This window comes from Chiloscyllium plagiosum, chromosome 1 (assembly GCF_004010195.1).
Source record: "Chiloscyllium plagiosum isolate BGI_BamShark_2017 chromosome 1, ASM401019v2, whole genome shotgun sequence".
Lineage (NCBI taxonomy): Eukaryota > Metazoa > Chordata > Chondrichthyes > Orectolobiformes > Hemiscylliidae > Chiloscyllium > Chiloscyllium plagiosum.
The window spans coordinates 62,497,403-62,520,875 of record NC_057710.1 but is presented as its reverse complement, the minus strand read 5'-3'; the positions used below and the strand labels follow the sequence as shown (position 1 = coordinate 62,520,875).

The window sequence follows — 23,473 nt, the reverse complement described above, 5'->3', positions numbered from 1 at the left end:
ATATACGCTTCCCTTTTCCTCTTGGCTAGTTGCACGATTTTTCCTGTCACCTACGGTTCACGAATCTTGCCTTTCCTATCTCTTGTTTACAAAGGGACATGCATATCCTGCACTATCTTTAGCCTATCTTTGAAAGCCTCCCACATGTGGACTTCCCTTCAAATAGCTGTGTCCAATCCACATTTCCCACTCCTGCCTAATTTTGATATAATTGGCCATGGCCCAGTTTAGTACTCGTCCCTTAGGACCACTCTCATCTTTGTCTACGAGCAGTCTAAAACTTACAGAATTGTGGTCACTGTTCCCAAAGAAATCCCCCACCACAACTTCTACCACCCACCCTGGCTCATTCCCCAATACCAGGTCCAATATGTCTCCTTCCCTCGTCGGACTATTGACATACTGCTGTAGAAAACTTTCCTGGATGCTCCTTACAAATTCTACCCCATCCAGACCTCTGACACTAAGTGTATCCCAGTCAATGTTGGGAAAATTAAATCTCCCATCACCACCACCCTGTTGCTTCTACATCTTTCCATAATCTGTTTACTTATTTGTTCTTCTACCTCACGCTCACTGTTGGGAGGCCTGTAATACAGCCCCAACAATGTAACTGCACCCTTATTTCTCAGTTCCACCCATAATACCTCACTGCTCAAGCCTCCATAGTGTCCTCCTTTAGCACAGCCGTGATATCATCCCTGACCAGCAATGCAACTCCTCCCCCCCTTTTTCTTCCCTCCCTATCTTGTCTGAAGCATCTATATCCTGGAACATTTTGTTGCCAAAGATGGTCTTCCTTCAACCAAGTCTCTGTGATTGCAATAACATCATACTCCCAGGCACCAATCCAAGCACTAAGTTCATCTGCCTTGCCCACTGTACTCCTTGCATTAAAGTATATGCACTTCAGGCCGCGTTCATCTGCTCTCTGCCTATGGGCAGCACAGTGGCACAGTGGTTAGCACTGCTGCCTCACAGCGCCAGAGACCCGGGTTCAACTCCTGCCTCGGGCAACTGTCTGTGTGGAGTTTGCACATTCTCCCTGTGTCTGCATGGGTTTCCTCTGGGTGGTTAGGTGAATTGGCTATGCTAAATTGACTGTAGTGCTAGGTGAAGGGGTACGTGTCAAGGAATGGGTCGGGGTGGGTTGCTCTTCGGAGGTTCGGTGTGGACTTGTTGGGCCGAAGGGCCTGTTTCCACACTGTAAATAATCTAATCTACTTATCCCCTTGGTAATGCTAACTTTCTGATCCTTACAGTTTCCACCTCACTGTCTCCTCCTGCTCCTATTTTCTATGTTTACGTTTCTATGTCTGTTTCTGGGACCTCTCCACTCTCACCGCTCCTTTTAAGCTCACCACCTCTGCTCCCAAGTCTCACTCAGGTCTATCGTTAATTTCTCTGCTTCTGTGAATTGTTCATTCTTCTTTTCACCTCAGTGCTGCTACCCCCAAGTTCCACATTGCTCATACGAAGGATAAACACTGACAAAATAATTTTATTCATTTTACAACTTTTAAATATTTCTAAAGCGATCTTGTGATGTGTTAGCTAGTGTCCCTCTCTCTGAACCAAAGTTTTGAGACCAAGTCCTACTTCAGAACTCAATAGCAACAGAAGATACAACTGTATACTGCCAAAAGATTATTAACAACCTACAAATCTTCTGATCTGCCTGTGGCAGGAATTAAGAGAGCTCTCTGGTCATCTATACATTACTTAGAATCATTGAATCCCTACAGTGGGGAAACAGAACATTCGAAGCATCAAGTCCACACCAACTCCCTGAGCAGCACCCACCCAGACCCATCCCATCCCTGTAACTCTACATTTCCCAATCTACTTAACCTGCACATCTTTATAACTGTGGGAGGAGACCAGAGCCCCCAGAAGAAACCCACACAAACACGGGGAGAATGTGCTAACTCTACACAGACAGTCACTTGAGGCTGGATTCAAACCCAGGTCCCTGGAGCTGTGAGGCAACAGTGCTAACCACTGAACAACCATGCTGCCCATTTGACATGATGTGCTGGCCCTCAAGCTACAGGTTAGCAAACTGTCCCAGGAACAGCTAGTTATGGAAACAGTCATAAGCGTGTTTTGTCTATCCCCTTTAACAGTGGATGCAGAAAATAAGGAATATATTTTCTGTGAATAACCAAAGTACAGTGTGACCCAAAATTTTAACTGAAAAGATAAATTATACAACAAAGATCCAATTTATATTTCTTGCATCCCAAAATTATTTTTTCACATCAACAAAAATGATGAACAATAAAAAGAAACTCACGTAAAATAATAACTCCAATGAAGAAAAGAATCAAAAGGTAACATTAACAATGAGTGCCATCTGCTGGCTGGTAAGGCACATTACACCATTAAATTGTTTTGAGACTTTTAGTAGTCAGAGAGGCCACGAGGACTTGCGTTTATATAGCACCTTAACCACAGTAACAGAATTTGACATGAAGTTACGGAAGAGGATATTAGCACAGAAGAGTCAATGTTTACTCAGAGGTAGGTTCTGAAGAGTGTCTTAGAGGAGAAATGTAAGTTGGAGAGGGGCAGAGATTTAGGAAGATAACCCCACAGTTTAGGGACATAAGTAACTGAAGAATGAGCAGCCAATGGTAGGCCAATTAAACTTGGAAATCTTCAAGAATCCTGATCTGTAGAAGTACTTGACAGATCAGGATGGAGAAAAAAGAGAAAGAGTTTGAAAATAATGAGGTAATGTTAAGGTTTAAGTATTGACAAACTGAAAGCACATCTAGGTCATAGAGCTTAGAGGGTGTTCATTTAATGAGATATAGTAAAAGTTTGTCAAGATGCAGTAAAGTTTTAGATGACCTCAAGTCTATGTTGGGTAACACATGTGTGGCATGAGAGGCTCATTAGCACAGTCAAGGCTAAAGTCATGGATGAAGGTTTCAGCAACAGGTAATTAGGCATGGGTCGAGACAGATCATCTGATTGAGGTAGAATGAAATGGTTTTAGGAACGGAGCAGGTCACCTATAGTCAATAGGGGATCTCAGGGTCAAATATGATGCCAATAATACAATTAGACTGGTTCAGCCTCAGACAGTTGCCAAGGAGAGGCTGGAGTCAATAACCTAGGCAACAGTTTTTGTGATGGGATCAAAGACAATAACTTCAATCTTCCCAAAGTCTGGTTAGGAGAAGTAATGAACGGTTAAGCAAGACTTTGGGAAGAGTGAAGTGGTTGAGCAAGCCAGTGATGTGGTAGATCTGGGTGCCACTAGATGACATGCGGAACTAGGCAGAAACAACGCAAGAGATTTGGGGTTGTGAACACATCTTTCTGGTAAAATTGGGAGTATTTGGAAAGGACATCAGTCAATGTGCATATGGGCTTCAAAATTATTAAGCTTTTCCAAGTCCCAGGATTTTCCATCATCCAGATGAAGTTTAGAGCGAAAGCCAGAATTGAGCAGCAACAGAAAGGCAATATTTACAAGGTCTCTCTCTATCTGTACAATGCGCAGTGAAATAAAACACAATATTATTCACATTAAATCATTTCAATCTGCTTAATGCACCATCATCAGGTCAGCCTTTTGTACACTGTTAATCACAAACATCACCAACAATAACATATTTACGGAAACAATTTTCTCTCAAAACTTCTGGGATATATTTCTGCCCAATGGCTACGTTTCCATCTCTCAGATCAATAACCCTCATTCTGCTATCCCCTCATATGCTGCACAAACACTCCATGGATCAAAGTCAAAATCAACAAACATTGTTTGTTGTCATCCCTCATTATTCACATCCTTTCATACTATCAACAACTTCCTGATGTTCCTCTTTTAGTATGCTGTTTGTACCTGCTGCATTTTAGATTAGATTTCCTACAGTGTGGAAACAGGCCCTTCGGTCCAACATGTCCACACTGATCCTCCGAAGAGTAACCTACCTATACCCATTCCCCTTCCTGATTTACCTCTGACTAATGCACCTAACACTATGGGCAATTTAGCACGGCCAATTCACTTGGCCTGCACATCTTTGGATTATGGGAGAAAACCCACACAGACATGGGGAGAATGAGCAAACTCTATACAGACAGTCACCTGAGGTGGGAATCGAACCCGGGTCCCTGGCTCTGACAGGCAGCTGTACTAACCACTGAGCTACCGTGCCACCCTTTTCTGTGTTGATAAACACCTTCAGTTGTGACCATCATTGCTTCTTCTACCATTAATGCACTATTCTTTCTGTAAACAAAAGGTAGTAAATTTACATCACATTTCTTGAGATGAAAAGAATGAAAAGTGTGTGGGTGATCAGCTCCTGCAGCTGGAGAAGGTGAAAGTTAAGCCCCTGGTCAATTTCCAACTGATGTTCAGTTTTACATTTTTTGCTTCCTTCATAGTTTCCAAAGCTACACCTTCTAACTGCCTTTCTGAAATTAATACCTGGCTACTGTCCTTCAGCTTTCCATTCTTAATGTCTTTCCAACCATTAATTCACGCAACCACTTCTGATATGAATGATCTTGACTTCAACAAAACTTTCATAATCACTCTCAAATATAACCCACAACAACATACCTCCCAAGTGCAAATATGCTGATTTCAACACAAATGCTTGATAACCTGCTTAGCCATCTATCACCAGACCAGGACTGGACGATAGCAAGCTTTACCAAGCCTCACTTGGCTAGAAGTGGGTGAATTCAGAAACAATAAATGGAATGCTCAGTCTTTTAAATGGAGGTTGCAGCATGAATTTGATGTTGAATTTGAACAAGACGTGGGTCAGGCACAGTACTTCATGCACCTGAAAGTGTCGTTAAAAGTAAGGAACGGTATTTCAGCCACCTGAAGGAAATTCAAAATATCTTGTGTCAAATCCTCTCACAATAGCTCCCATTGATTTTGCACAACCTGCTGCAGAAAGCCCAGCAACACCACCACCAATAATAAGGACCTACGCCAAACAGAAAATACATCAGTGCTGCACATCCTTATTTCAAAATTAACATTAAACATGTCAAGGCAAAAAAAGATTTGCTGTATTTACAAGTTTTTTATTCCAACACAGACATTCTCAGAGTTGAGATTTAAGTAAAAGGATTTGATTGGAGAGGGCACTGAAAATGGACGAAAACAAGGAGAGAAAAGGGAAGAGAATAAGAAAGGGGGTCAAAAACTGAGCAGAGGAAGTGGCAGAGAAAAGGGAACAAAGTTTGAGATAAAAGGAGAGAAAGGCAGAGCCCTTAACTGATTGCCAGCTCTCCATTACCAAAACTCTGTACTGCATGTCAGCAGAGCAGTGATGTCTTCAGGAAGGTAAAGCAGTGGATGGATTCTCCCCAGGGTCTGAGGGCTTCATAGGCAGCATCAGCAGCAAGCTCCAGGGAGAATCGATGAGAGGGTCACACCTTGGAATAGAGGTTATCAAGCCCCCTCCCCTATCTGCCACCAGCCCACACACACAAAGCGACTGGGACTGGACACTTAGAGTAGGACTCAATGGTTAAATCCCAGCAGAAGTGAGATTTTTCTTCATTCTTTCATGCGATTTGGGCATTGCTCACAATTTAATGCTCATCCCAGAGCAACTTAACGATCAACCACATTGCTGCAGGTTTCAAGTCACATGTACAGACCAGACCAGGTCTGGTTAAAGAGTATTAGTGAACCACATGTGTTCTTAGGACAACTGGCAATGATTTCATGGTCACCATTAGGTGAGCTCTTTACTCCAGATTTTACTGAATTCAATTCCACCACTTGCCAGATAGGACTTAAACCCACTGTCTGCAGAATGTTGGCCTGGGGTCTGGTAATCCAGACCAGGCGAAAGTGAGGACGGTAGGTGCTGGAGATCAGAGTCACGAGTGTGGTGCTGCAAAAGCACAGCAGGTAGGTATCACCTGAGGAGCAGTAGAATCAATGTTTCAGGCAAAAGCCCTTCATCAGGAATCAGGTTCCTGATGAAGATGTTTTGCCCCAAACAGCGATTCTCCTGTTCCTCGGACGCTGCCTGACCTGCTGTACTTTTGCAGCACCACACTCGTGACTCTGATCTCCAGCATCTACCGTTCTGGATTACCAGCCCAGTGTTGTTACCACAATGCTAATGTCCACACTCTCCCTACCTCCCATTTTAATTGGCCAGTAAGAGCCATGGGTGGGTGGGCTGCCCAATAACACTCAGCTCCTTGTGTGTGAAATTGCAGCATGCACAGGATTGGCGGGATGGTAGCCATGTATCTTCACTGCCTTCATACCCACTAAAGGGTTAACATTAAAATCAAGTTGAAGATACACAGATTGAGCTCAATGTCAGTTATTGTGAAGCAGGCCTTGTGTTACTCATTGACTATTTTACAATAAACAGAAAAGTTTCACACAAGACCCTCTCTTTAAGTTTGCATGCAAGCAAACAATTTGGACATTTTCTTTAAAAAAAGCAACTAGCGTGTCATTCTTCTCACTTGATCAGTTTGATTTCAAAGTTAGTCACAGAGCTGAGTAAGCTGACAATAAAAGAATTTTAGTGAAGGAATCAGTGCCGAGCACCTGTATAATGATGCAATGCAAACAGCTGCACTTTTATCTCTCAAGTTCTGCCAATCTTACCTTTGCAGGGGGAACCTTGCCAGCAGCTGTGATTTGGCCTGTGAAGAAACATCCAAAGTGATTTGCAGCCAACACTACAGCTTTATATCTGCCAGAAACAGAAAGAGAGAGATAATAAATTGATTCTGAATTGGCTGTGAGGCAGTAAAAACTGATCACAGCTAGTTTTTGCATGCTTAGCCTACAGTGAACACGCGTCCCAAAGGGGAAGCCAAAGCTTGGTCAACATTAGGCCTCAAATTGTACCTCAATCAGTTGGGTAAGCTGCCAAAACATGTTTCATCTCCAGAAGCAGCTCACCCATGATAAGAGGATTCATCTCACTCCATCTCGCTACAACGGCCATTGGAGAATCCCTTGGGGAGCAGGCTTGCCTCTATGTAGCAATTTAGGATAAGACCTGTCCTAAAGCACACATGAAACCCTTATTTATATATGCATGGTTTAAGTGGTTGCTGGGACACCGAGAAATTGCCCAATTCCTGATGTGATCAGATGTATTTCAAACTCTGCTGGAAAAACAGACACCTGAATTTCTCCTTCAAATATTCTACATGTCACACAGAATAGTAAGTCAATTCAAATCACCGAATTTCTATTCCAGGAATTGTCTAGCACATGATAACAAAAATGCTTTTTCACACAGGACACTACATTATCAGCAGGGAATCAGAATAAAATCAATACAACTTGAGAGTTGTTGAGAACAGGAACTCCTAAGATCCAACTCATTTCACCTTATTCACTGGAAATCAGCCAGAAAGTGCTACCAGATGGAATTATGGAAACAAATCTGTGTTCTACTTTCAGGATCCTTTCATGTTTTTACTTTAAATCTGGAGCATTCCCAGAACAAATGTCTTTGTAATTCCATGTCAATAAATATATTTTGTAATATTTATTCTTGAGGTACAGATGTCTCTGGCTTTTATGACCCAACCTGAATAGCTTAAATAACGGGCCATTGTTTTGGGTACTGCACTGCGTGTGATGAAGACACTCTGACAATGTTATTTGGTTGTTTAATACAACTGAGTGTCTTCCCAGGCCACTTCAGTGGGCAGTTAAAAGCCAACTATGTTGATGCAGGACTGGGACCTATTATAGATTAGGCTGGGCATAATGGGCAACAGTGAACTGGTTGGGTTTCTAGATCTGATAGCCTCATATCCACTTTTTAAACTTTTTTTAATTTTCACAATTACTTATATGTACAAGCTGTTGGAGTTCCACAATGATATGTGAATTCCTTGGGTTACCAGGACGACCAATCCAATATCACAGCTACTACATAATGTGCTCTATCATAGGAGTCCGTCCATATAATACTAAAGTATAGCCTTTCGTCAGTTACTGTTCCTATGCATAGGACATTACAGCGCAGTACAGGCCCTTCGGCCCTCGATAGAAATAGGAGAAATGAGCAATGAGGAAAGGTACAACATCCTTGCTGTAGATCAGGATGACAAAAAGAGTGAGAAGGTAAGAAAAGGTTACACTAATTTAGATGGCACTTGTAAACATGAACAACTATGTAAAGAGTGTCGTGGAAATTAAATTGACTCTACTCAACTATTAGCAAGAGCAAAGAAAAATAACTTTATTATATTTTAACCTCTGCATGCAGAAGGACCAATACACTTGGCAAAAATGCCTTGTATAAGGGCACTTGAGCATAATTCAGATACTCCTCTTACACCATTCTTATCATGCTCTCAAGGACAAAGATTGGGAAGACTTGAGTTGTTATTTTTTTCAGTTCCTTGTTGTGGACATACTGTTCTTATGTCTTCCTTAGCTCAAATCTGAAATCAACTGCTCACAAGGCCAGTTTGAATGTTTACAAAGTTCTGCAGAGACAAGCTGTTCCTCGACTGCAGACTTCAGCAAAGTTGCAAAGTGTCAGAAAAGTTTTAAATTTAGAAAAGCATTTCAGATTTCACAGTAAATGTTGAATTTGTTAATTTTCCATTACATGAGTTACAAAGGATTCAAACTGATCTTATTTCAGAAAAGCTAACTAACTATTCAACAAAAAGAAGTCAAGGGAGCATTGCAAAAGTATTGGAAAATTAAGTACAGAAAATATTAGAAATCTTGGAAATTTAAGGTAGAACATTCATCTCAAAATTCTTGAATCGTCACAAGTCCTAAGCAATACTTTCCATGCACCAGTCAAAAACAATTATGTTTCTTACCCTGAAATATTGGCCATTGAACTAAGAGCATCATACCCTTGGGCTATTGTAACTCGGGGAACTTAGTCCATTGCTAGCACTACGGCCTTTCGCAGAGAGAGTTTATCGAGCAGCTCTTGGTTCTGAGCTGGGTAGATGGAGCTGACCAGAGTTACTGCATCTTTTAGAAGGTCAGCCTCATGAATGCCCAATGCACTGTTGAAGGTTGGAGCCCGAACCGGAAAGAAAGATTTTATTAAAATATAATGGAATTGCAACACTTTTCTTTCTGTGAACAACTTACATATTTAACAACTTACAAGAAGTTAGCCTTTAAAATCTTTATTTCCTACTCTATTATCCAACAGAGGAACATTATTTTAAGGAATACCCCATGATCAGTTCTGTTCCTTCACATCTCCCAAAGATACTGAGCCCGTTGATCAAATGAATCTGATAGTGATAGGGAATTCCAGCATCAGGGCTGAATGGACACTGCGCAACAATCACCTTGACAGGAATGTTCCCTCTCAGTTGGGGAATACTTCAATGGTCAAGGACATTTGGCCTTAGATCCTCAGGTGACTGTCCTCCAAGAAAGACTTTGAGTTAAACAACAACACAGAATTGCCAAGCAAAAACTGATAACCAAGCATTGTATGCATGAGGACGGCCTCAACTTGCTGCCTATTGCCCTACATGTAACCTCACCATACTGTTGTGTATCTGTATCTGTAAAATCTTCTTTACTGTCCTACTTTGATACCTTGCTGTGATCTCTCTACCTTAATTAGTTTGTACAGTTTTGGATTACTCATTAATTTGGTTAGACCCTTGGCATGTGACTCTTAAACCTATCATGTTATTTCAACCATTTGGTTTGTCTCCAGCGTCATTTTATTTCATTATTTTGTAATTATCTCTCTGCCTCAATTAATCAGATCATAGGTCATCCCTTCACTTGCTATTCAGCTTTTGACACTTTACTCAGACTGTCTGACACTATTAATCACCTGCAGAGACTTGTTATTCAGCCTGTCAACACTCCACTCACACCATTTGTACAATGTTTGATCTCTTTATCAGTATGTTCTGTGCCTGTGTGCTTCTCTTCATTTCACCTGATGAAGGAGCAGCGCTCCGAAAGCTTGTGATTTGAAATAAACCTGTTGGACTATAACCTGGTGTCATGTGACCTCTGACCTGGTCCACCCCAGTCCAACAGTGGCACCTCCCAACAGGAGATCAGACAGATGTTTCTGTGGCATGAAATGTGAACACAGAAGACTCCCTGCGGCCAAGTTCGAGGATGTTACAGAGCAGCAACAAGGCATCCTTCTAGTGAGGAGAATCAATCAGAAGTCTTAATTCATTTTGGTACCAATGACATAGGTCGGAAGAGAGATGTGGTCCTGAAGGAAGATTTTAGAGAGTTAAGAAAAGACTTCAAGTGCAGGAACCTGAAGATTACTCCCACAAGCTGGTGAGCACAAGAACAGGAGGACAGATCTATTAAACATGTGGCTGGAGAATGGGTACATTCAGAGGCATTGCGACCAGTGGGAGGTGAGAACTGTGCAAATGGCAAGGGTTACACCTTAATAAGGCAGGAACTGATATCCTCACAAGCGGGATTTGCTGTTGGAGTAGGTTCAAACTACCTTTTCATGGGAATGGAAGCCTGAGGGGTGACCCAAATTGGAAAGGAATTAAACTGGTAACAGAAAGATTAGATGACAAGGGAAACAAAGCCAAGCATCAGTTACACCTTGAATGCAGAATGATGTCAAAATAAGCAACGAAAAGGGAACTCTACCTGAATGCACAGATCATTCACAACATGACCAAAATAAAGGTACATGAGGGTAACATCACTGAGGTATGGCTCATTGGTGATCAGGACTGGGAACTGAATATTTAAGGATATTCAACATTTAGGAAGGACAGAAAAGAAGGAAAAGGAAGTGAAGTTGTGCTGAAAATAAGGGATGGGATTAGTACATCATTAAGGGAAGATCTCAGAATGGAAGAACAATGTGAGGAACAATGGGAGAAACTAAAAACAGCAAGGGGCATAGTATAAATCAGGAAATGACAGAAACGTGTTGTCATGGGTGACGCCAAACTCCATATAGACTGGGGGAAACAAATTCAGTACTAAAACTGTGGAGGTTTGGTTTCCAGAAAGTTTTAGGGATGGTTTTCTAGAGTAGCGTGTTAAAGAGCCAACTGGAGGACAGACTATTTTGGAGCTAGTCTTGTGTAATGACAAAGGACGAAATTAATAACGTTTCTGTAAAATAACCTTTAGGGATATATGACCATGATGTTTGGAAGTGAGGTAGCTATTGGCTAACTAACAGAAGATAGAGTATTGGGGTAAGGAGGATATTTTTAGGCTGGCAACCTGTAACTGGTGGAGTGGCACAGCGATCATTGCTGGGTCCATAATTATTTACTATGTATATTCATGACTTGGATGAGTGAAGTGACTTTACTTGTGGATGTCACAAAAATAGGTGAGAAGGCAAGTGATGGAGGATGAGTTTGTAGAGGATATAGACAGGTCGAGTGAGTGGCAGATGGATAAATGTGAGGTTATGCACTTCGGCAGGAAGAAAAGGGGAATATTATTTAAATGGAGAATGGCTGCAGAAAGCTGCAGCACAAAGGGATTTGGGATTCTCATCCATGAATCGCAGAAAGTTAGCATCCAAGTTCAGCGGATGATAAGGGAGGCAAATTGAATGTTTGCCTTTCTTTCAAAGAGAATGGAGTATAAAAGTAGGGAGATATTGCTTGAACTATACAAGGCACAAGTCAGAATACAAGTGGAATACTTTGAACAATTTTGGACCCCTAAGCTGAGAAAATGTATTCCAGGATTGGAGGCAGTCCAAAGAAGGGATTGTTTTACAAGATATTGAGTAGATATAAGTAGATTGGTCTTGTACTCATTGGAATATAGAAGAATAAGAGGCAAACATATTATGAAGAATTAAGATTATCTTAAATGGGAGGCCCTAGTGGCATTATTGCTAATTGTTAATTCAAAGACCCAGGTAATGTTCTGGGGACCCAATTAAAATCCTGCCATGGAAGATGGTGGAATTTGAATTTGACTAAATAAAGCTGTAGTTTAGATTGTAATGATGACCATGAAACCATTGTTTAGATCACAGTGGTGCTGGAAAAGCACAGCAGGTCAGGCAGCATCCGAGGAGCAGAAAAATCAACGTTTCATGCAAAAGCCCTTCATCAGGAATGAGGCTGATTGTTGGCAAAAAACCCACTGATGCCCCTTGGGAAGGAAACTGCCATCCTTATCTGGTCTGGCCTATATGTAACTCCAGACCCACAGCAATATGGTTGACTCTTAAACACCCTCTGGGTAATTAGGGATGGGCAATTAATGCTGACCTGGACAGCAACACTTACATCCCATCATTTTTTTAAAAAATCACATTCTTTGGGACTTGACAGGATAAATGCAGAAAGGTTGTTTATCCTTGAGAGAGAGTCTCAGACCAGAGGGCATCATCTCAGAATGAGGGCTGCAAAGACAGAGATGGGGAGGAATTTCTTCTCGCAGAAAGTAGTGAATCTATGGATTTATTTACCACAGAGTGCTGTTGAGGCTGGGTCATTAAGTATGTTCAAGACAGGGATGGTCAGATTTTCAATCTTTAAGGGAATGAAGGGTTATGGGGAAAGGGCAGGGAAGGAGAGTTGAGGATTACCAGATCAGCTATAATCTGAGGGAATAGTACATGAGACTCAATGGGCTGAATGGCCTACTTCTGCTTCTTTGTTTTATGGTCTAATCTGAAACACAGGTGTTAAGTTTGAATAAGGGGAATTATGGAAGCATTTATGAAGGCAAAAGTTTGCTGAGTCGGATTGGGAAAGTTCATTTAAAGGCATGACTCTGCATCGGCAATAGACAGTCTTTAGTGAAATATTCTAGGTCTTATAGCAACTATACATTCTCTCAAAATGGAACAACTCCAAAAATCAGTAAACTATGGCTCACAAATGAAGTCATGGACTGTACAAAACCAAAAATAAAGGCATATAAAGTGGCCAGAAATCATAATAATTCTGAATATTGGGGTTTTTGTTTAGAATGCAGCAATGGAGAACTAAGAAATTGAGAAGAAAAGGAAGAATAGAATACAAATGCAATCTAGCGATCACATAAAAATGGACTAAAGGCTTGTGCAGATGCATAAAAAGGAAATGTTTGGCTGAGATGAAAAGGATTTCATTAAAGGCAGTGTCAGGAGAGTTTATAATGAGAAGAAAGAATGGCAGAGAAGCTAAATGATTACTTTCTGTCTGTTTTCTGTGACAAATATACAAAAAAAATCATAGAATTAGAGGTCCAACTGATTAAGGAGCATGAGGAATTAAACAAAATTAGTAAGAAGGTTGAATAAGAGAAAGTGGATAAATGCTTGGGACCTGATGGTGTACATCACAGAGTGCTGACAGAGATGGCCATAGAGATATGTGATCATCTTCCAAACCCCACAGATTCTAGAATGAATCCTGCAGACTAGAAGCTTGCAATGTAACTCCATTATTTAAGACAGGAACTAGGAAAAAGAAAAGGAACAGACCCATCAGCCTTGAATCATTAGGAGGAAAAACAATACAATCTACCAGAAGAAACACAATAAATGGGCTTATATATAAAAGCTATCAAATTTGGTAGAGTCAGCATGAACTTGTGAATGGAGACTCATATTTGCCAAACCTGTTGGAGTTTTTTGAGGATGAGACTAACCAAATTGAAAAAGCAGAGCTGATGGATGTAGTAATTTGGATTTCCCGGATAATGTGCCCAACAGGAAGCTTGGCTAGCGAAATTAAAGCATGTAGGATAGGTCATGGACTAGTTTTGACTGAGAATTAGCTAACAGACAGAAATCAGAGAATATGAATAAATGGATCATTCTCAAAATATCAGGCAGTGGTTAGTGGGGTACCACAAGGATCAGTGCTTGGGTCCCCGCGTTCACAATTTATATCGTGATTTGGATGTGGAAACCAAATGTAATATTTCCAAATTTGCATACGATACAAAGCAAAGCAGGAATGTATATTGTGAGAAAGATGTAAAACGTTTGAACAGAATTTGAACAGGCTTAGTGATTAAGCAAGAACATGGTAGATGGAATACAGTGTGGTAAAATGAGGGGTTACCCACTAGGGTAGAAAGAACAAATGTGCAGAATATGTCTAAAGTGTTGTGAGGTTAGAAAGTTTAGATGTGCAAAGTGACTTAGGTGTCCTATCAGTAAATCTCTGAAAGCTAACATGCAGACGTGGCAAACCACTAGCAACGCAAATGGATTGCTAGTTTTAATTTTAATAGTGCAACATCACAAAGCCTCGTTTCAGCTTGGTCAGATCATACTTCCAATTGTGTGTGTGGTTTTGGTATCTTTGTCTCAGGAAAGCTTAGTCTTTGAATATATTTGAAGTGGAGATCGATAAATGTTTGATTATGGGGTTATGGGGATAGCACAGGTAACAGGTAATGAAGTGTTCAATCAGTAATGACAATATTAAATGGTGGACTAGGTTCAATGGGCTGAATGGCCTACTCCTGTTCCTACATTCTTATTACATGCACAGACCTAGACAGTGTTAGCAGAGTTTGCGACCTGACCTTGTGTTGGATAGGGGGTGGTTGTACATGGAGACAGGGAGAAAGGAAAGAAGGCTTCACAAACATAAATAAGGGCCCCCATTTTGTTTTGAGCGCTATTCTATCTATTCATTGATATAGGGCGAGAAGTGAGTTACTCTTAAGGAATAATCATTTTGGAGATATGAATCAATTGTCCAGATGAAATGATGCAAGATTTCCCTTTCTTCCTTATGGAAAACCACCTGGGTTTAATTCCATACCCACTTTCTGTTGCAGAGAATTCCACAGGGTCACCACTCTCAGGTGAAGAAGTATTTCCTCCCCTCAGTCCTAAATGGCCCACCCTATATCCTTAGACTGTGACCCATGGTTCTGGACTCCCTGGTCATCAAGAACATCTTGCCTACGTTTACCCTGCCCAGTCCAGTTAAAAGTTTATAGCTTTCTATGAGGTCGCTCCTCATTCTTCTGAACTCCATTGAACCTAGTCCTAACTGACTCTCTTAATACATCAGTCCTGCCATCTCAGGAATCAGTTGGGTAAATTGTTGTTGCACTGCATCCATAGTCAGAACATCCTTCCTCAGACAAGCAGACCAAAACTGCGCACTAAGGTCCTGTACAGTTACAGCAAGGTATCCCTACTCCTGTACTCAAATCTTCTCACAATGAAGGCCAACATACCATTTGCCTTCTTCACTGCCTGCTCCACCTGCCTGTTTACTATCAGTGACAGGCTTACAAGGACACCCAGATCTTGCTGTACCTCCTCCTTTCCAAATCTATCACCATTCGGGTAATAATCTCACATCTTGTTTTTGCTACCAAAGACGATAACCTCACAATTATCCACATTATACTTCACCTGCTACACATTATCCACTCACTCAACTTGTCCAAATAACACTGACGTAGCTTTGCATTCTCGTCACACCACCCAACTCTCTGTCATTTGTAAATTTCCACATCTAAATTATTAATATATCATGCGAATAGCTGGGCTCTAAGCACTGTTGCCTGCTATACCCACTAGTCTCTGGCTGCCACTCAGAAAAAGCCTGGATTATTCTGACTCTTGGTTTCTTGTCTTCATGTCAGTAGACTAAAGGCAATCCTATGAACTGTAATTTTACATTCTAATGTATTATGTGGACCTTATCAAACACCTTCTGCAAATCCAAGTAAATCACATTCACTCCCCCTGATCAACTCTCTGAGTTACATTCTCAAAAAATTCCAGAAGATTTGCCAAAATAATTTCCCTTTCATAAATCCATACTAAATCTGTCCAATCCTGTTACTATTTACCAAGAACTCTGCCACTAGATCTTTTATAATAGACTCGAGCAATTTTTCTGCTACTGATGTCAGGCTAACCAGTCTGTAATTCCCTACAACACTGACTGTGTCCTTGAGACTGAGGGAAGTAACTTGCATCAAAGGAGCTTTTCTCAAGATAATTATTAATAGATTGTCATTTTACTGAAGGTTAGAAAGCAATTAGCCAATTCTGAGTAAAATTAAATGAGTAGTTTGAACAATCCTGAGGTAAAATTCTTCACTGATTCTATTTGCAGACCACGTATAAAAATTGGTTCTCTCCATCCGAAATGTATGTTTCCATTAATATGAAGAGACAAGTCTCTCATGTTAAGCAGAGAATGTACTGTATTCTCCAAAATAGATCTGGAAACAAAATATTTGTTGCTAAAGAAAAATAAAACCATAGCTTAATGACTTGAGTGCATGGTGTGGAAACAGAAAAAGGTATAATAGTTTAAAAATGAAAGAATAAGTCTTACCTTGACAACAAGATCTGAACCCAGGGCCTCCTTCATCCTCATAATTTTGGCACCAGCTCCTCTGTATTGGTCATCTGAGAATTTAGATGCTTCACCAGCACCAGATTCTACCACGACATTAAATCCTTGCTTCACCAGAGCCTGAACACCGTTCGGAGTCAAAGCCACTCGCTTCTCGTTCTGGAAGATCTCTTTCGGGACTCCTACAGCCATCTGTTTATAGGGAATTCCTACCATCACAAATCAACATTCCACCCATTAACTATTGCAACAAATTAAACCACACAGCAAATAAAGCAAGACTGAATTTTGGTCTTTTTAATCAGTTTACATAACTGATTAAAAAGTTACATGCCAGGTGCATGTCTTCTCCCCACATTCTAGCTAACTAAGGCTTGGGTTCAAGCTGATTGATATTGTTTCTCATAAAATAGTTCCACCATTCGAAAAATGCAAACACCTTACTATAAAATGTCACCACTGCAAACAAAGCTAAAATGACTTTTTAAAAAAGACTGTGGCTCAAAAATCCAAAATAAAGAAGATTAGGTGCATTTAGACAATTTGAGCTGTTATGGCACAGAAGCAGGCCTTTTGGCTTCTCACATGTACATCAATTCCATTACCTCGTGCCAATATCCTGCCTTTTTTCCATACCCTTGCACATTATTTCTCTCCAAATAATCATCCAATGGTCTCAAGTGCCTCAACTGAAACTGCCTCCACACATTTCCAGGCAATGCACTCCAGACCCTACTCACTGTGTGAAAATGGTTTTCGCTTGCACATCACTTTAAATCTATGACCTTAGTTTATTCTTTTCCAAGCGGAAAAGCTTCTCCTTGTCTCTCCAGTCGCTAATGATTTGAAAGCCTTGATCAAATTTCCTCTCAGCTTTCTTCTCTCCAAGAAGAACTGTCCCAATCTATCCTCATAATTGATGTTTCTCATGCCTAGAACTATCCCAGTAAATCGCTTCCGCACTCTCTCCAATGCATTCAAGTCTTTCCTACAATGTGGATTCCATAACTGGACTCAATACTCCAGCTGATCTAACAAGTATCTTGTACATGTTCATCATTGCCTCCTTGCTCTTGTACTCTATGTCCCTACTAATAAAGGCAAGAACATTGTATGCTTTATGAACTGCTCTCTCCAGTTTGCGCTTACACCTTCCATGATCTGTGCACATATACACCCAGGTCTCTCTGCTCCTGCCTCCCCTTTAGAATTGTATCCCCTAATTATATTGCTTTTCAAGGTTCTTCCAATCAAACTGCATCACCTCACACTTCCCTGCATTGACCTCATCTGTCACCTATCCACCCATTCCACCAGTCTGTCAATATCCTTTTGGAGTTCTGCATTGTCTTTCTCACAGAGACAACTTTAATGAACTCCCTCAACTCTTAGGAACTAAAAAGTGGGGGAAAGGTGCTTTACACTACAAAATAATTCTTAATTAAGGAAGCACATTCCATTTTTTTAAGAATTTAATTGACCTCAGCAGTTGTACTTATCTTTTTTTATTCAGGTTAAAGCACCTATTATCAATCACCTTTTACAGCCACGTTCTAAGAGAAATTCACAAATCATCTGTGGAGGTCATGGATCAAGGTTTTCTTTTGAGTATTAGCATTAACCAAACTAGCACTAAGTACTCTTGGTAATCATATCAAAATGGATCTATTCTTATCTGCTTACTGGAAAGTTCACTTCAACAAACAAGATCTAACTCTTTATGTCCTGGAACCAAATTTTCCAAAATGTAAATACACAAAATACATGTGGCAAGTGGAATCACAGACTGAAAATTAAGTGCTCTCACCAATGAAGGTACATACTCAAAATGAAGCAAGTTTTCAAAATTATTCAAGACGTAGAGACTACCATAAAAAAAGTTGTCTTCTTGTCTTCACAACAAATTTAATAAGAAGAAAAATTAACAGATTTTAAACACCAGATGATTTAACTAGGTTTACGAGATTAATCTTAACTCAGCATGAGTGAATTTGGAGATTTGTCTCAGAAACACTGACTACACTATTAGAAGAACCAAAGACACATACACCAGACACTACCAACTTCATCAGCAAAGACAACTATCATCAAGCTAGTGGACCTATGCCTTACCATTCACCACATCCAACAACAAAACCTACAGACAAACTAACAGAACAGCCATCAGATCTCTGACATCAGGGTTCTGAGCAGAGACAGTAATGCAGAGACTCGAACAAACAGCTCTGTCAATCATCCAACCCAAACTTTAGGTCTGCAACGTGGATGACACCTTTGTCATCACTAAACGAAACAAATTAGGAGAACCTTCAAGACCAGCAATAATACCCTTACTGGCATAAAACTCACTAAAGAGGAGGAAAACACAACAAACTGCCATTCCTGGATTTCATTTCAAGATGTAGAGTGAACAGCCAATAGGGAACCTCAAACCAGTATCTACAGGAAAACAGCACATACAGACCAAATACTGAACTACAGAATCAATCATCCCAACATTCACAAACAAAGCTACTTTAGAACATCATTTCAATGAGCTACCACACACTGCAGCACAGAGGAACTATGAAGAGCAGAGGAAAATCACCTATACAGTGTATTCAAAACAAACGGGTGCCCAATGAACACAGTCCGTCAATTTCTCAGCAACAAACCCAAACAAGCAGACAAAACACATCCAGAAACCCTAGCCACTCTCCCCTACATCAAAGACATCTCAGAAATGACTGCCAGACTACTCAGACCACTTGGCTTCATGGTTGCCCACAAACCCACCAACACACTATAACAGCAGCTAATGATCTTAAAAGACGCAATACAGACAACAAGGAAAACAAACGTCATTTACAAAATACCTTGCAGGAACCGAAACAAACACAATAGTCATAGAGATGTACAGCATAGAAACAGACCCTTCGGTCCAACTCATCCATGCCGACCAGGTATCCCAACAAAATCTAGTCCTACCTGCCAGCACCCAGCCCATATCCCTCTAAACCCTTCCTATTCATTTACCCATCCAGATGCCTTTTAAATGTTGCAATTGTACTAACCTCCACCACTGCCTATGGCAGCTCATTCCATACACGTACCACCCTCTGTGTGAATAAGTTGCCCCTTAGGTCCCTTTTATATTTTTCCCCTCTCACCCTCTCCCATGGGAACCTTGTTGAACGCCTTACTAAAGTCCATATAGATCACGTCTATCACTCTGCCCTCATCAAATTCTTTGTTACTTCTTCAAAAAACTAAATCAAGTTCATGAGACATGGTTTCCCACACACAAAGCCATGTTGACTATCCCTAATCAGTCCTTGCCTTTCCAAATACATGTACATCCTGTCCCTCAGGATTCCCTCCAACAACTTGTCCACCATTGATGTCTGGCTCACCGGTCTATAATTCCCTGGCTTGTCCTTACCACCTTTTTTAAATAGTTGCACCACGTTAGCCAACCTCCAGTCTTCCAGCATCACACCTGTGACTAGCGATGATACAAATATCTCAGCAAGAGGCCCAGCAATCACTTCCCTAGCTTCCCACAGAACTTCCCCTCCCACTCTGCCAAGGACATGCAGGTCCTGGGCCTCCTCCATCACCAAACGCTCACCACCCGACGCCTGGAGGAAGAACGCCTCATACTCGGCCATGGAACCTTGCAATCCCACAGGATAAATGTGGATTTCACCAGTTTCCTCATTTCCCTTCCCCCCACCATTATCCCAGTCCCAAGCCTCCAACTCAGCACCGCCCTCTTGACTTGTCCATCATCTTTCCCACCTATTCGCTCCACCCTCCTCTCCGACCTATCACCTTCTCTCCGACCTTCATCTACTTATCACACACTCTCAGCTATCTTCCACCCAATCCTACCCCGCTCCCATTTATCTCTCAACCCCCGACCCACAAGTCTCATTCCTGATGAAGGGCTTTTTGCCTGAAACGTCGGTTCTCCTGCTCCTTGGATGCTGCCTGACCTGCTGTGCTTTTCTAGCACCAAACTCTCGTCACTGATGATGTTCCCTAGTATGGTGATGAAACGTCTAAAAATGAACCTTCCAGTTCAGCAAGTAAACGTACATCCTTAACTCAGCATCTCTTCTGAAACAACAGAAGCTTTCAGAAAACTTAACAGTACTTTCACAACTTCAATCATTTATCCTTAATAAAACAATTCATCCTAAGGAAAAAGCAGGAGCCATTGACTCAGCAAGGAGAGAACCGATTAACGAAGACTCTGGTCAAAGCCATTTCTGAACGCTCTCTGATCCAGCAGTACTAAAGGAAGGCGGATGGATTAGGAATTAAAGTGAACCACAGCGCAGAGCCAAATCTGTTCACTCATTTACAAGGTAATGGAGGGTAGCATCAACAGTGCTATCAAGCAGCACCTGCTCAGCAATAGCCTGTCTTCTACTGTGCAGTTTAGGTTCCACCAGGACCTCTTAGCTACTGACCTTATTGCAGCCTTGGGCCTATTGTGAATAAAAGATCTGAACTCCAGAGTTGAGGTTGGAGTGACAGCTTTTGACATGAAAGCAAGCCCTGTAAAACTGGAGTCAATGGGATGAGGGAGAAACTTTCTACTGGGTTGGAGTCATCGGAAGATGGTCATGACTGTTGGTCAGTCATCTCAGCTCCAGGATATCTCTGCAAGAGTTCCTCAGGGTAGTGACCTAGGCCCAACCATCTTCAGCTGCTTCATCAATGACCTTCCCTCCATCATAAGGTCAGAAGTGGGAATGTTCACCAATGATTACATTATGTTCATCACCATTCACAATTCAGATACCAAAGCAGTCTGTGTTCAAATGCAACAAGAGCTGGACAATATCCAGGTTTGAGCTGACAAGGGACAAGTAATATTTGCACCTCACTAGTGCCAAGCAATGACCATCTCCAACAAGAAAGAATTTATCCATAGTGTTTAACATTCAATGTCATTATTATCATTGAATCTCCTTTTACCAACATCCTGGGGGTTACCATCGACCAGAAACTAAACTGGACCACAATACAGTGCCTCCAAGTTTAGATCAGAGGTTTAGAATTCTGCAGCTCCTAACTCACCTTCCCAAACTTGTTCACCATCCGCAAGTCAGGAGAGTGATAGCATAATGTTACTTGTCTGGAGCTCCAAGAAAAGCCAAGAATTTTAATTTCATTCAATATGAAGCTTGATTGGCATCATATCCACTGCCTTCAAAATTCAATCCCTCCAGTTTTACACAGTGGAAGCATAAATGCCAACTACAAGATGGGCACTGCAGAAATTCTCAAAGGCTCCTTCAACAGCAAATTCCAAACAAGCAACCTCTACCATCTAGAAGGATGAGAGCAGTAGATCCATGGAAACACCACCAGCCACAATTTCTGCTCCAAGTCATACACCATCTTGTCTTGGAAATGTATCATTGTCTCTGGGTTAAAATGCTGGTGCTCTTTCCCTAATAGCACTATAGATATAATTAGACCGTATGAACTGCAGCAGTTCAATACGTTAGCTCACCACCATTTTCTCCAAGGAGAAAGTGAGGACTGCAGATGCTGGAGATCAGAGCTTAAAAATGTGTTGCTGGAAAAGCGCAGCAGGTCAGGCAGCATCCAAGGGATTATGCCCGAAACATCGATTCTCCTGTTCCTTTGATGCTGCCTGACCTGCTGCGCTTTTCCAGCAACACATTTTTAAGCACCATTTTCTCCAAGACAACTAGAGATGGACAATGAGTGCCAGTCTAGTTAATGATGCCCACATCCTCTGAAAAACATATTAAAAAATATAGGATTCCCTGATATGCTGTAAATGTGTAAGTGATTGATAGCAACTGTATATTTATAATTTGACTATCATTTATTTGGATATGGTGGTGTAATGTTAATTTTCCTGGACTAGTAATTCAGACATTGCGACTTCACACTGATGGCTGAGCTGAGGTAGATGGAATGGGAGGAAAGCCATGTGCAGTATGAATTTGAGAAAATGACATTTTTTAAAATTCATTCTAATTTGCTTATTTGTCCCTAGCTCTCAGAAGCTGCTTACAATATTTATATAGACAAGGTGGAACCTTAGATGACTTTCAAATTAATTCAAACTTTCAACCTGAACCTGTACATAATCAGTATTGAAAATGTGCGACAAGTAACTTGAACTCTGTACAAATTATAGGATAGAGTCAGCATATTAAGAAATAGCCATAATTTAAATTATCTTTGTTCACTTTTAATCATGAGGACTTGTGAACTCAGAACACAAAAAGGTGGCTTGATGGAAACTTGGCTGGAAATCAGAAACAGAGTAGGAGCAAAGAGTAGTTAGTCTGATTGGAGAAAGGCAGAGAGTAGGACTGCACCAGGATCAGTGCTGGCTAACACTGTTATTCATAAATGACATTATATCAAATTATAATAAATTCACTGGATGATCTGACTCCAACAGTGACAACCATTTTTATTTGTGCTCGGTAAAACTCCAGTCAGTGGAGATTTTTTTCTTTGATCCACACTCACTTCAGTTTCATTAGGGCTCCTTAATGCCTCACATGTCAAATGCTGCCTTGATGCCAAGGGCAGCTAACCTCACCTCTGGAGTTCAGCTCATTTGACCACCTTTGGACCCAGGCTGTAATGATCAAGGGGAGACTGATGATACAGTAATTGGCGTGTTTGGATTTGTCCTTGTTTTTGTGAACAGGGACATACCCTGTGCAATTTCTCATTGTTGATAGATGCTAGGGTTGTAACAGTGGCTTAGCTAGGGGCACGGTTAAATCTGGAGCATGTCTTGAGTACCATTGCTGGAATGGTCTCAGGGCCCATAATCTTTGTAGTATCGAGTGACTTCAGCCATTGAGTGATACCATGTGGAGTAAACTGAATTAGTATTTGTGACCTTGGGGCCTTAGAAGGAGGTCATCTGTTCAGCACTTCTGTCTGAAGGTAAATGCTTCATGCTTGTCTTTTGTAATGATTATTGAGGATGGCAAAACTTGTGGAGTCTCCTGCTCATGTGGCAGGATTGCAGAGCTTAGATCTGCTCAGTCGAACGAGGGATCATTTTGCTCTCTCTATTACAGTCATAGAGTCATAGAGATGTACAGCATGGAAACAGACCCTTCGGTTCAACCCGTCCATGCTGACCAGATATCCCAACCCAATCTAGTCCCACCTGCCAGCACCCGGCCCATATCCC

General features: G+C 41.2%; 1 pseudogene; it reads right to left on the bottom strand.

Annotated features, from left to right (window-relative positions):
• LOC122554919 overlaps positions 1 to 23,473 on the bottom strand; it is a 177,322-nt pseudogene that overhangs the window by 148,532 nt on the left and 5,317 nt on the right.